At 37.4% G+C, this 13914-nt stretch overlaps 1 long non-coding RNA gene across 7 annotated transcripts; it reads right to left on the bottom strand.

Moving 5' to 3' along the window:
• Window positions 1–10570: 10570 nt before the first annotated feature.
• On the bottom strand, window positions 10571–12999 carry LOC110763873 (uncharacterized). Of its 7 annotated transcripts, none has more exons than XR_015826034.1 (3): window positions 12570–12962; window positions 12109–12200; window positions 10571–11960 (listed from the first exon to the last, which is right to left on the bottom strand). It is a non-coding gene; the product is annotated as an uncharacterized LOC110763873 (long non-coding RNA). The 7 variants fall into 7 exon arrangements; XR_015826030.1 differs by lacking the exon at window positions 12109–12200 and having other exon boundaries at window positions 10571–10777; window positions 11015–11960; window positions 12570–12960; XR_015826035.1 differs by lacking the exon at window positions 12109–12200 and having other exon boundaries at window positions 10571–11613; window positions 11718–11960; window positions 12570–12960.
• Window positions 13000–13914: the final 915 nt, after the last annotated feature.

Here is a 13914-nt window from a genome sequence, read left to right as displayed (position 1 = left end):
AAAACATTGTTGCACGTTAGTTATAATTAAACAATTGACGTCTCAGAGAATACACACGTCAAAAAAGGTTATAAAAGAGACTTAACAAAGCCTAGCCACGTCATGGAATAAATAAATCACCGACGTAGTAAGGATATAACAACGTCGAATAATTGAATTCTTGGGACATAGTAAAGTCTAACCACGACCTTCATTTTACAATAACCGACGTCAAATCCATAATTCAAGGCGTTTCCTTACTTCTTAACAACGGTTAGGCTAAAAGCAATGATATCTCAGAGATTACACACGTCTAAGTGGCTCACAAAAGAGACTTTTAAAATGCCAACCACGTCAAAGTCTATAAACACCGACGTTGTAAATTACTAACAACGTTCTAAAATGTGACTCCTAGGCCATAGTAAATGGATTAAACATGACAAGTATTTTAATTAACCAACGTGTAATATTAAATCCACGTCGTTTATTTCTCTGTTCAAGCCGTCAAAATAATTTTCAACGTCTGTGGTGACCTAAAGGGTCGTGGTTATTTGTTTTTTTACGTCAGTCCAAGTAAATATATGTCATGTTAAATCTTTAAGACGTCACTTTTTTTGACAAAAGTGACGTCTAATTTACCATGTTATATGTTTTAGACGTCTATTTTTTTATTTAGTGAACGTAGTATTTATTAACCACGACAGTTTCTACGTTTTACTCGTCGGGTTTGTTTTAATTAGAGACGTTGATAAACATATTTACGTCGGGTTTGTAGTTGGTTTTGATATTTAACATTATTTAAACGTTTTTGTTTTACTAAAACCATCATCTAATATAGTCGAATGTTGTCTTTTTATGCTTTTATGTATGAAGTAGACGTCGGTTTTAGTTTTTTTTTTTATGACGTTTAATATATTAATGACGTCGGTTATTTTCCGTCGTTATTTTATGTGTTAAAAGACGGTGGTCGATTTCACGTCGGTTTTAAAAGATGATACACGACGGTGGATTCCCGTCGTCTATTTCGTTTTTTGTAGTAGTGTGTTCATGCAAGAACAAGATCAGAGCCATGCGTTCAACAAAATTTAAAAGATAGCATGCATGGATCTTATTTACAGATGAAATACAATGGCTCCCCTATGCTATTGTATCTTAATATCTATCACGTACTCTCTCCAAAGTGGATTCATGAGTTAGTGGAAGTGGTTAAATGGTTATTAGTTGCTGCATAACTGTAGATCATGTCACCTGTAGAATTGTCACCTGTAGAATTGTAAGATATCACCTGTAGAATTTTTGTACATCAGCACAAGTATGTCACCTGTGGTTAAATGGTTATTAGTTGCTCCAAAGTGGATTCATGAGTTAGTGGAAGTGGTTAAGTGGTTAAATGGTTATTAGTGGTTGAGTAGTTGTAGGAGTTGTTAACAGTTCAGAAGAGGAAGCTTAAGAATTGAGAAAGCTAAGAAGGAAGAAGAAGATTCAAGAAAATGATATGCTCTGTATATTGATTTTCACAGAATGAATACTAATACAGTGACTTAAGAAAATAGGACTATGTAGTCCCTTAGTAAACACATCTGCAATTTGCTCTTGAGTAGGAACATACTGAACAATCAGATCATTCCTTTGAACCCTTTCACGAACAAAGTGATAATCTGTATCCAAGTGTTCGATTCGTGAACGATAAACAGGATTACTACTAAGTGCCAAAGCAGACAGATTGTCACAAAAGATGGTAGGAGGTTGAGGCAAGCACACTTTCAAGTCTAGCAAAACCTGTCGAATCCAAGCCAAATCTGCAGCTGTATTAGCCAATGCCCTAATCGGCCTCTGTTGAACTTCTGGATACAGACCCTTGCTTCTTAGACTGCCATGAGATAGGATTATGTCCAACCAATACCACAAAACCTGTAGTTGACCTCCTAGTATTTAAGTACCCTGCCCAGTCAGCATCACTATAAGCTTGTAATTGCCAAGGACCATGAGTAAAATGAATCCCATAATTCATAGTACCTTGAATGTATCTCAAAATTCTCTTGACCAGGTTGAAATGTATCTCAGTGGGAGCAGTCATATACTGACAGACACTATTGACAGCATAGGATAAGTCAGGTCTTGTGAAAGTTAAGTATTGTAAGGCACCAACAATACTTCTATAAAATGTAGGATCATGCAGTGGTTCTCCTTCAGACTTTAAGATTTGATTATGTGGCTTGCAAGGAGTAGGACAAGCCCTACAATTACTCAGACCGGCCTTTTTCAATAGATCTTTAGCATACTTGTGCTGATGTACAAAAATGTCACCTGTAGAATTGTAAGATATCTGAAGGCCAAGGAAATAGGTAAGGCGACCCATGTCCTTCATCTCAAACACAGCTCCTAAATCATCAATCACTGTCTGCACTAACTGTGTATTGGAACTTGTCAAGATGATATCATCAACATATAATAATAAAATGACAATATCAGTGCCTTCATGCTTGACAAATAAGCTGGGATCAGAATGAGATGATTTGAACCCTATAGCTGGTAAATATCCTGTAAATTTGGCATTCCATGCCCGTGGAGCTTGCTTAAGTCCATACAGAGACTTATTCAACTTACACACAAACTCAGGATGCTTGGCATCTTCAAAACCTTGAGGTTGCCTCATAAAAACTTCTTCTTCAAGCTCCCCATGTAAGAACGCATTCTTAACATCCAAATGCCTCAAAGACCACTTGTGCAGGCTGCGAGACTGAGAATTAACCTCACTGTTGTATGCCTTACAACAGGACTGAATGTTTCATTGAAGTCTAAGCCTAGTTCTTGACTAAAACCTTGAGCTACCAGTTGAACCTTATACCTTGCAACAGAACCATTTTCATGTCTCTTGATTTTGTAAACCCATTTGCTACCAACTATGTTTTTCTGTTGAGGACAAGGGACCAAAGACCAAGTACCTTGCATCTACAATGCATCAATCTCTTCTTGCATTGCTTGAAGCCAAGCAGGAGACTGAGATGCTACTTTATAAGAAACAGGTTCATTCTCTTCATGAATAATAGGTAAGCTGGTATGATAACAATGATAATCAGGAAAAGTCTTTTGTTGGCTAATACCACTCTTAGCCCTAGTCTGCATAGGATGAACATTAGTAGGCTGAGAATTAGATGTAAAACTAGATGCAGAAGAATTATCATCACTAGAAGAGGCAATAGGCAGAATAGCTTGTAACTGCTGATCAGTTAGAGTATTAGAAACTGGAGCTGTACCAATATCATGTTGTATGGAATCAATTGGACCAATATCCTGAGGCATTGAATTCTCTTGAGACAGTGAACTATGAGAATCACTAGAGACGAAAGTGGGCACAGAAATCACTAGTGGAGCTGTAGTAGAGGAAGACATAGACGATGGCATGGAACTAGAAAAAGGCTGGTATGAGTAATTGTAGGGCTTGTCCTACTCCTTGCAAGCCACATAATCAAGTCTTAATGTCTGAAGGAGAACCACTGCATGATCCTACATTTTATAGAAGTATCGTTGGTGCCTTACAATACTTAACTTTCACAAGACCTGACTTATCCTATGCTGTCAATAGTGTGTGTAAGTATATGACTGCTCCCACTGAGATACATTTCAACCTGGTCAAGAGAATTTTGAGATACATTCAAGGTACTATGAATTATGGGATTCATTTTACTCATGGTCCTTGGCAATTACAAGCTTATAGTGATGCTGACTGGGCAGGGGACTTAAATACTAGGAGGTCAACTACAGGTTTTGTGGTATTGGTTGGACATAATCCTATCTCATGGCAGTCTAAGAAGCAAGGGTCTGTATCCAGAAGTTCAACAGAGGCCGATTAGGGCATTGGCTAATACAGCTGCAGATTTGGCTTGGATTCGACAGGTTTTGCTAGACTTGAAAGTGTGCTTGCCTCAACCTCCTACCATCTTTTGTGACAATCTGTCTGCTTTGGCACTTAGTAGTAATCTTGTTTATCGTTCACGAATCAAACACTTGGATACAGATTATCACTTTGTTCGTGAAAAGGGTTCAAAGGAATGATCTGATTGTTCAGTATGTTCCTACTTGAGAGCAAATTGCAGATGTGTTTACTAAAGGACTGCATAGTCCTATTTTCTTAAGTCACTGTATTAGTAAGTGACTTGGAAAGCCAGAGCAGGATCCAGAGTTGGGTTTGAGGGCGAATGATAACAATATTAGTTAGTTTGTATTCAGTTAAGCTGTCACGTGTGCGCTCACGTGTTGTTAGTTAGTATTAGCTGTAATCAGTTAGATTGTTAAGTCTTGGTTATTGAGATATATAACACTGATGACAAACAATTGTAATTCATTCTGTGAAAATCAATATACAGAGCATATCATCGTGTTGTTAGTTAGTTGTAATCAGTTAGATTGTTAAGTCTTGGTTATTGAGATATATAACACTGATGACAAACGATTGTAATTCATTCTGTGAAAATCAATATACAGAGCAAATCATTTTCTTGAATCCTCTTCTTCCTTCTCAGCTTTCTCAATTCTTAAGCTTCCTCTTCTAAACTGTTAACATGGGATCAGAGCCCTCAGTGGCTATCGCCAATTCGATCCTTCTTTAAAATCCCCTCTTTTTTTTCTCGTTCTCTCATTTTTCTCCTTCTCTGTTTGTCGATCCTCAATTTCTCTCTTCCGTTCTTCAGACTTTCTGACTTCCATGGAATCTTCTTCGTAGCCTCTTTGATTTCTTCGTAATTTCTTCGTCCTTTCTTCGTACGTTCTTCGATTTCTGTGGTCTATTTCTCTGTGTTTCTTCTTTCTTCCTGGATCATTGTTCTCAAGTTCTCTTCTTTTCTTCTCCCGGTCGATTTCCTATCTTTTGCTTGTTCTTCGCTTGCTCTATCATGGCGTCTTCTCTCGAAATTGAAAGTCTCCTTGGTCTGCTCACCATTCTTTTGAACGATGGAAATTATCTCAAGTAGAGCTATCAGCTCGAAGCTTTGCTTCAAGGTTATGACCTATTTGGGCATTTTGATGGATCAGTGGTTCCTCCTCCGAAATTCGCCATCTTAGATGAGGAAGGTGTTACTTATGAGATTACTGAGGCTTACAACGCATGGTTGCGTACTGATAAAGCCTTATTAAGCTTGCTTGTTGCCTCTCTCTCTGACGAGGCAATTGAGTATGTGATCGGTAGTCGCACAGCACGAGAGGCATGGCTCAATCTTACAGATTGTTATGCGTCCGTTTCTAGGGCTCGCATCAATCACTTGAAGACTGAGCTGCAGACGGCATAGAAAGGCGGAGATTCTGTAGAACGTTATCTCCTTCGTCTGAAACATTTGCGCGATCAATTGCAAGCTGCAGGTGTGAAGCTTTCGAACGATGATTTCATTATTGCAGCACTGAATCGTTTACCACCGGAATACGATATGATCAAGACGGTATTGATCGCTCGTGATACCCCGATTTCTTTCAAGGATTTCAGAGCTCAACTTCTTGCGACTGAACAAACTGCTGAGGCGAGAATTGTTACTCATTCTTCCATGTTTACTCCACATTCTGTATCCAATGCTTCTAATGCATCTGCTTCTGTGAGCTGTGGCGGTGCTTCTTCCTCTTCCGTGCATTCTGGTCAAGGTTTGCTTGCTACACCAGTTCAAGGACCAATTGGCTATATTGGGAGTGCTCCTTCGAACTTTTCTGGTTCTCGTTCTAATTTCAATGACAATTATGGCCGTGGTAAGGGTGTCTATGGGAGAACTGGTTCCTCCTCAACTGGTTTTCATCAAATAAATCTGCTATTCTAGAGTGTCAAATTTGCAGTAAGCATGGACATACAGCTGCTAATTGCTATTATCGCAATTCTTCTCCATCCAATGCTGCCTCTGCTTCTATGCTTGAGTGTCAGATTTGTGGTAAGAAAGGTCATGGAGCGTTAAACTGTTTCCATCGGTCTAACTATGCCTTTCAAGGTCAGCGTCCTCCTCCCTCCTTGATTGCTATGACTGCTCAGACAACCTATAATCCAGATCAAGTGTGGATCACAGACAGTGGTGCTACACATCATATGGTGTCTAATTTGAATCAGCTAACCAATGTGACTGCTTGTGATTCTACTGAGAATGTTACTGTGGGCAATGGGGAAGGTTTGCATATAAATCATATAGGCAATGCTAAACTTCATTGTGCTAATTCTTCTTTACGTCTTCCCTCTGTCTTTCATGTGCCTCAACTCAAGGCCAATTTATTATCTGTGTACCAATTGTGTCAAGATAACAATTGTAATGTTGTATTTGATGTGTCTGGATTTTATATACAGGACAAGTTCACCAAGCAAATCCTCTTCCAAGGCAAGAGTAGTCACAGTCTATATCCCATCCCAAATTCTGTGAGGTCTTCTCTGCAGAAATCAAAGCATTCAAATTCTTGTTCAAGTTCATCCGTAGCTTTTCTTGGTCAGCGGGTTAAGTCTTCTCTATGGCATCAACGGTTGGGGCATCCAACTAATGAAGTGGTGCAGCTTATGCTCAAGGATTTCAACATCTCATACAGTGATGATTGTCAATCTTTTGTTTGTCCTGCTTGTCTTCATGGGAAAATGCACAAACTTCCTTTTCCTACTACTCATGTAAGAGTCTCTATCCCTTTTCAGAAAATACATAGCGATGTGTGGGGGCCGTCTAGGGTGAAGTCTATGGATGGCTATAGATTCTATGTAATCTTTGTTGATGAGTGTAATGGTTATATGTGGTTATATCCACTCTATCATAAATCAGAAGTATTTCCTATGTTTCTCAAATTTTATGCCTTGCTTGGTAATCAGTTTAATGCCAATATCAAGTGCTTTCAAAGTGATGGAGGTGGGGAGTTTGTTAGTAAGGCTTTTACTAATTTTTTGGCTTCTAAGGGCATTGAACATCAGTTTTCTTGTCCATATACTCCTTAGCAAAATGGATTGGCTGAGAGAAAGAATAGGCACTTGATTGAAACCGCTATCAAACTTTTAACTGCTGCACATCTTTCTAGTTCATTTTGGTTTCATGCCACTGCTCATGCTGCTTATTTAATAAATCGAATGCCTAGTAAGAGCTTGTCTTCTCAGTCTCCTTATTATCGGCTTTATGGTAGTGTTCCTGATATTACACATATTAAGGTGTTTGGGACTACAATATATCCTTATTTGAGACCTTACAATGTACATAAACTTGAACCTAGGACTGCTCCTTGTGTTTTTCTTGGATATGCTCAAGGATATAAAGGAGTTATCTATTACCATCTTCATACTGGAAAACTTGTGATATCTAGACATGTAGTCCATGATGAGACCTGCTATCCTTTTCAAGGTTTTACAGAATCTAGTTCCGCGCCATCGTCTATGTCTTCCTCTACTACAACTCCACTAGTGATTTCTATGCCCACTTTAGTCTCTAGTGATTCAAATAGTTCACTGTCTCAAGAGAATTCAATGCCTCAGGATATTGGTCCAATTGATTCCATGCAACATGATATTGGTACAGCTGCAGTCTCTAATACTCTAACTGATCAGCAGTTACAAGCTATTCTGCCTATTGCCTCTTCTAGTGATGATAATTCTTCTGCATCTAGTTTGTCATCTAGTTCTCAGCCTACTAATGTTCATCCTATGCAGACTAGGGCTAAGAGTGGTATTAGCCAACAAAAGACTTTTCCTGATTATCATTGTTATCATACCAGCTTACCTGTTATAAATGAAGAGAATGAACCTGTTTCCTATAAAGTAGCATCTCAGTCTCCTGCTTGGCTTCAAGCAATGCAAGAAGAGATTGATGCATTGTAGATGCAAGGTACTTGGTCTTTGGTCCCTTGTCCTCAACAGAAAAACATAGTTGGTAGCAAATGGGTTTACAAAATCAAGAGACATGAAAATGGTTATGTTGCAAGGTATAAGGCTCGACTAGTAGCTCAAGGTTTTAGTCAAGAACCAGGCTTAGACTTCAGTGAAACATTCAGTCCTGTTGTAAGGCATACAACAGTGAGGTTAATTCTCAGTCTCGCAGCCATGCACAAGTGGTCTTTGAGGCAATTGGATGTTGAGAACGCGTTCTTACATGGGGAGCTTGAAGAAGAAGTTTTTATGAGGCAGCCTCAAGGTTTTGAAGACGCCAAGCATCCTCAGTTTGTGTGTAATTTGAATAAATCTCTGTATGGACTTAAGCAAGCTCCACGGGCATGGAATGCCAAATTTACAGGATATTTACCAGCTATAGGGTTCAAATCATCTCATTCTGATCCCAGCTTATTTGTCAAGCATGAAGGCACTGATATTGTCATTTTATTATTATAAGTTGATGATATCATCTTGACAAGTTCCAATGCACAGTTAGTGCAGACAGTGACTGATGATTTAGGAGCTGTGTTTGAGATGAAGGACATGGGTCGCCTTACCTATTTCCTTGGCCTTCAAATATCTTACAATTCTACAGGTGACATTTTTGTAGCATCACTATAAGCTTGTAATTGCCAAGGACCATGAGTAAAGTGAATCCCATAATTCATAGTACCTTGAATGTATCTCAAAATTCTCTTGACCAGGTTGAAATGTATCTCAGTGGGAGCAGTTATATACTGACACACACTATTGACAGCATAGGATAAGTCAAGTCTTGTGAAAGTTAAGTATTGTAAGGCACCAACAATACTTCTATAAAATGTAGGATCATGCAGTGGTTCTCCTTCAAACATTAAGACTTGATTATGTGGCTTGCAAGGAGTAGGACTGTTCGGTTCATTTTTACACATGATTTATCATGTTATTCACCTAACATTTTGAGTTAGTTCTTGACATTTTGTAGCTTTTTACTTTCTTTTTGTGTTTTCATAGATTTTACCTTGGTTAGAATGAAAATGAAATAAAAGTGCTTTATTGGTTATAAATTCTGTTTTTGTTCATTTTCGTAGGTCAAATTCTTGGCCTTGGATCAGTATGCTCTGGTGCTCGGATGAGGTGAAGATCTCATGAAACTTATTCCAATGGATGTTGACTACAACATATCCAAATTTGAGCTCATTGGACAAGTATAGCCTTTCCATCTGATCCAGCATGTTACCACAGCTCTGAAATCTGTCTTGGGCCCGCTTTCACCTCCACTTGATGGCATCTTATTTCTACTTATTACCATGCCATTTGGTAACAATAAATTACTTTTGTTAAGTGGGATTTTCTGAGACAAAGAGCATATTTGTGAAGACAAAGATACATCATGGCAAAGGGGACAAGGAAGAGACAAAGGTTAAAGTGCCATGGTGGAAAGGAGAGAGAGAAGAATGAGGAATGATGTGAGGCATTTTGCTTCAGCCTTTGAACGTGGGAATTGAATTGGCAGATCACTTTGGAGCTGGAGATCAAGTTTTGAGTTAGAGAGAGAGCTTGACAAGGCAAAAGGCTTTGGCAAAAGCATGTGCATGCATGTGAAGTAAAAGGAAAGAAAAGAAATGAAATAAATTCCAGTCTCTGTTCGGCAGCCAACTTGCAAGGCCCAAAACGCACACTTGTACTGCTCCGATGGGAATAATTTCTTCATAGAAGTTGTTCCAATGGGTGTCTAGTATAACATATCCAAATTTGAGCCCCATTGGATATGTGTTGAAACCTCTGGCCTTCCTACACCAAGCCTGGTTCAGAAAACTCGTTTTTGTTCAGCAACCAAAAGAAGACCACATGGGTTGGCAGCAAAAGGCAGCCACAACTAAACACCTTTGAACCCATGTGAGGAAAGCTTGAGGTGCAGCAGCAAAAGATGAAGGATGGTGTGGGATTTCATCATGATGTTCCTCCCTCTTAGCCCTATAAATAGAGAAGTCTTCAAGTTTCAAAACACACCCCAAGGGGGGAGCTCTCAAACACTTCTCTAGAGCTCCCTTCCCTTCTCTCCCTCAAATTCTCTTAGTTTCCTTTCAAGTTGTCAATTGTTGTAACAAAATGATTTTACTAAATTTTCCAGTTCTACTTTAATTTTATTTGTAATGTACATTCTTTCTTAAGTATTCAAGTTTAATTAGTTTCCAAGTTTCAATTATGTTTTTTGTTCTTATTCATTATGCTTATAAATTAATATGCTAGTTTGAATGATTGATCACCATTTAGGCTTGCATGTTAACTATCTTGGTTTGAATTAAGAGTAGACACCATACTTTAATTCGAATTGAACTATGAATAGGAAGAGTATATATGGACATTCGACAACAGGGATTAGACCACTACAAGAAAAATAGCCTTTACTGACGGTTAAAAAGTGTCAACTAAATAGATTCTTGACGGCTCAAAAAGCGTCAGGAATACCAGTGTCACTAAAGGGGTACCCACATACTTGACGGTTTTTACCCGTCAAGTAATAGTATTCCCTGACAAATAAAAACCATCACAAAATGGGAAAATGCGTCAACTTATGGTCATCCTTGACGCTTTCTAACTGTCAACTAATGTGTTTCTTGACGTTTAATTGAGTTTACTTGACAAATTTTAGCCGTCAAGAACAAAAAACTAATATATATATATATATATATAAAAAAAGCGCTTCTTGACAATAAAAGCTGTCAAGGTTTATTAAATTAAAAGAAATAATTGAAAACAAAATAGAAATTGTACATCCACTTAAACAGTATCTATATACAATAATTTAAAATACAACCATATACTTAAATGTAAGAATACATTTAAAATTATTACATATTTACTAGATCCTAGTGTTATTAAAAATTTATCATACATGGATGGCTCTTTATAAACCTTCAATCACCATTGGCGTCCCTGATTTCCATGCTACAACAGCTACATAAACAAACAAACAAACAAACAAAAAATCCTTTACTCGATGAATCTCAGAAACAATGAAAGAAACAGCAAGCGATGATCCTATCAAAATAGACAAGTCATCATATTCTGACTGCAAAATTGACACTGTAAGTGCTGTTATTAAATTAATAACAAAAAACAGAGAATATATGATATGTTAATGTTTCTGGTATTACGATAAAGTAGGTAGTTGTGTGTAAAAATGAAGTTTACCTTGATTGGAGTCTTTATCTTCTTGCTCCTATACATTTAATCAAAGCCAGGAAAAAAGAACATAAATCGGATATATGATCTGATGGATTTATATATTTCCGATCACGGTATTGAATTTCACTATGCTAAGATCATGAAATCTAGATCAAATTAATTACTTGAAGATGGCTCTTGACGTGAGCTATGCTAAGATCCTTGACATTCATCAATTGAACCACCAACTTATGTCTTGACATGAGCTTTTAGGAAACTGTTGTTGCTCCACCATCTATGAAACTAACACAATTTCAGCTACTGTGTATTAAACTTTGAACTCAGAATTAAACACCTTAAACTCCATAAAAATCTACCAATTTACATGCATCCTGAAGTTGATTAAATAAACTTTGAAACCATATAAAATTTGACAGAAACGGTGCTCTAATTTTTAAGATAAGGCAGTCCAAAGTAAGTGTTTCAAACCTGAAAGTGCAGCCCCTATTTTTGACAGATTTTGTAGTCATACTTACCAAACTCAGGTATCAAACTTCAACCAAATTACAATCCTGGATATGTATAGTTTAAAACCATGTAATTATACCTCAAAACTAACCCACAACCTGTGCAAAATTAACAGTCAACATGCGTGTGTAGTCACATTTTCTGAAAAAACTGAAACTTAACAACTTTGGCCTAAATGCAAGTGGAAATTAAGTATACTTACATGTACCAAAGAAGCTTTAATTGGAGAAAATGGGTGAAGTGGGCGGCTGAGATTAGAGAACCCAACAGGAGGTCTCAAGTTTGGTTCGAAAAATACAAATAGAACTAAGCAGAAAAATAAATAAAACAAAATTAAAATTCACGCAGAAAAAAAAAAGTGTATAAGGAGCTGACTTTTACTTCTCTCCCACCGTCCTCTCACCCAGCTTTTTCTACAACTTCAACCAATCACATGGCACCTCTTCTAAAAACAAACCAAAGCACCATTAGATTCTGCAAAATTTAAATAATAAAAATCTAAATCTAAATTAAACTTTTGAAAGAATTTGAAACTTTGTAATATCTGCTAGCACATTAATTGAAATAATTGAAAAAATTTGGAGCTTTCATACCCAGTGAGGTTCCATAAAATTTAGTAAAACCAACTTGAGAGTGCAGCCGTGAGGTTCGGCAAAGCTAAATTGAAAGAACGTTTTGATAAACTCTGGAAAATAAAAGAGTGATAGAGAGAGTTAGGGTTACCTTGAGATTGCAGTCGTGAGAGGGTCTGGGAACCAAGAGGATTTCTAGATGAGAAAGAATGATAAAGGGTTTCGAGTTAGACAGAATCGGAGGGATTTGGAGTCAGATAGAGCTAGAGAGGGTTTTGGGTTAGAGAGTGAGACTGAGTTTAGGAGAGAGAGAGAGAGAGAAAGAGAGAGTGAAATCTGGGGAAGAAGAAACTAATGCGACACGAAAAAATTGGGGGGAGCGTATTCAAAACAGAAATTAAAAAGTTGAAAACCACAAAATTAAAACGAAAAACATAAAATATAAATTAGAAAAATCTCAAACCTTGAATAATTAAAATTACCTTTTGGCAGAGGGTGATGGTGTTCCTTGTCGTGAATCTCCAGTGGTGAGGCTGGTGCAACTAAGAGAGAGGATATGGGCTGTCATGGCGTCAGATCCTGGAAAGAGGGAGACATGGTGGCTTCAGATCTAGGAAGAGAGATAGTACAGTGTAGGGGATGTCATGGCTGCCCCAACCAACAGAGCAAGAACCCACTGATTTGCGATTCAAATTTGTTTCATCTTCTAATTTGTGTTTCCAATTTCAGACTTGAAAAAGTGGAAAAACCTAGGGCTTGAATTTTGGGTTTTCGATTGAGGTGGTGGACAAGATAAACAGAACGAGTTCGACCAAAAAAAAAAAAAGAGAGATAAAAAGAACGAGTTGATTTGGAACCTCTCGCGAACTCTATCTAAATTATTATTTTTTATTTTTCTTAAAAAAGCGTCAAGTATAATGGGTCTTCCTTGATGGTTGTTAAGAAGTGTCAAGTATAGAGTGTTTTAATTGACGTTTTTTATTAAACGTCATGAAACACTAGCATATAGTTGACGTTTATTGAAAAGTGTCATGGTTTAGTAGAATAGTTGATGGTTTTTCAATAAGCGTCAACTATGAAGTGTCAACTAAGGCCTATTTTCTTGTAGTACATGCTTGGTTGTTTAAATTGTTCTTCTATGCTTAATGGGTTCCTAATGCTTAATTTTAGGTTAGACAACAAATGATCAAATTGGGGAATTAGGAATACAAGGTTAGAACCAGACACCATGGCCTAATCATACTTTAGCTAGAATCAATCTTTGAATATGAATTAGACTTGTTACTTGATTCATTATAACCCAGAATTGAATTGTTATAGTGATTCGAATGCCCTAGTCTCCAAATCTATTTTCCATCTCTTAAAACCACTCTTTGTTACATTTGTTTACTTGTTCTTGTTTGCAATTTCATTTTGCTTATTTTATTCAACAATCACAACCACTCTTGCTTTAAATTCTGTTTTAGACATAACCTCCTACTTTCTTGAATTTGGTAAGTACATAACTAGTTTTAACTTCTCAGTTTTCGTGGGTACGACCTCGTACTTGTCTTGCTATACTACTAATTGCCCCGTACAATTGCGAGTTAACATAATATTAACAACAAATTTTGGCACCGTTGCCGGGGATCGGTAACATTGTTTGATTCTATTTGGCTTTCCTACTTTATTGTATTTTTTTCTTAACTGGACAATTTCTTGTTTTAAAGTTAATGACGTTAATGGACAAGTTGTGTTTGTAGTCCAACAGAAAAAGACAATTGCCCAACAAGCAAAAGAACTGGGTTTAAGTCCCAGCTTACACAACCCATTGGTGCTTGTTGCTTT

Source organism: Prunus avium, chromosome 8, assembly GCF_965620075.1.
Source record: "Prunus avium chromosome 8, drPruAviu1.hap1.1, whole genome shotgun sequence".
Classification (NCBI taxonomy): Eukaryota; Viridiplantae; Streptophyta; class Magnoliopsida; order Rosales; family Rosaceae; genus Prunus; species Prunus avium.
This window is presented reverse-complemented; position numbering and strand designations above follow the sequence as displayed.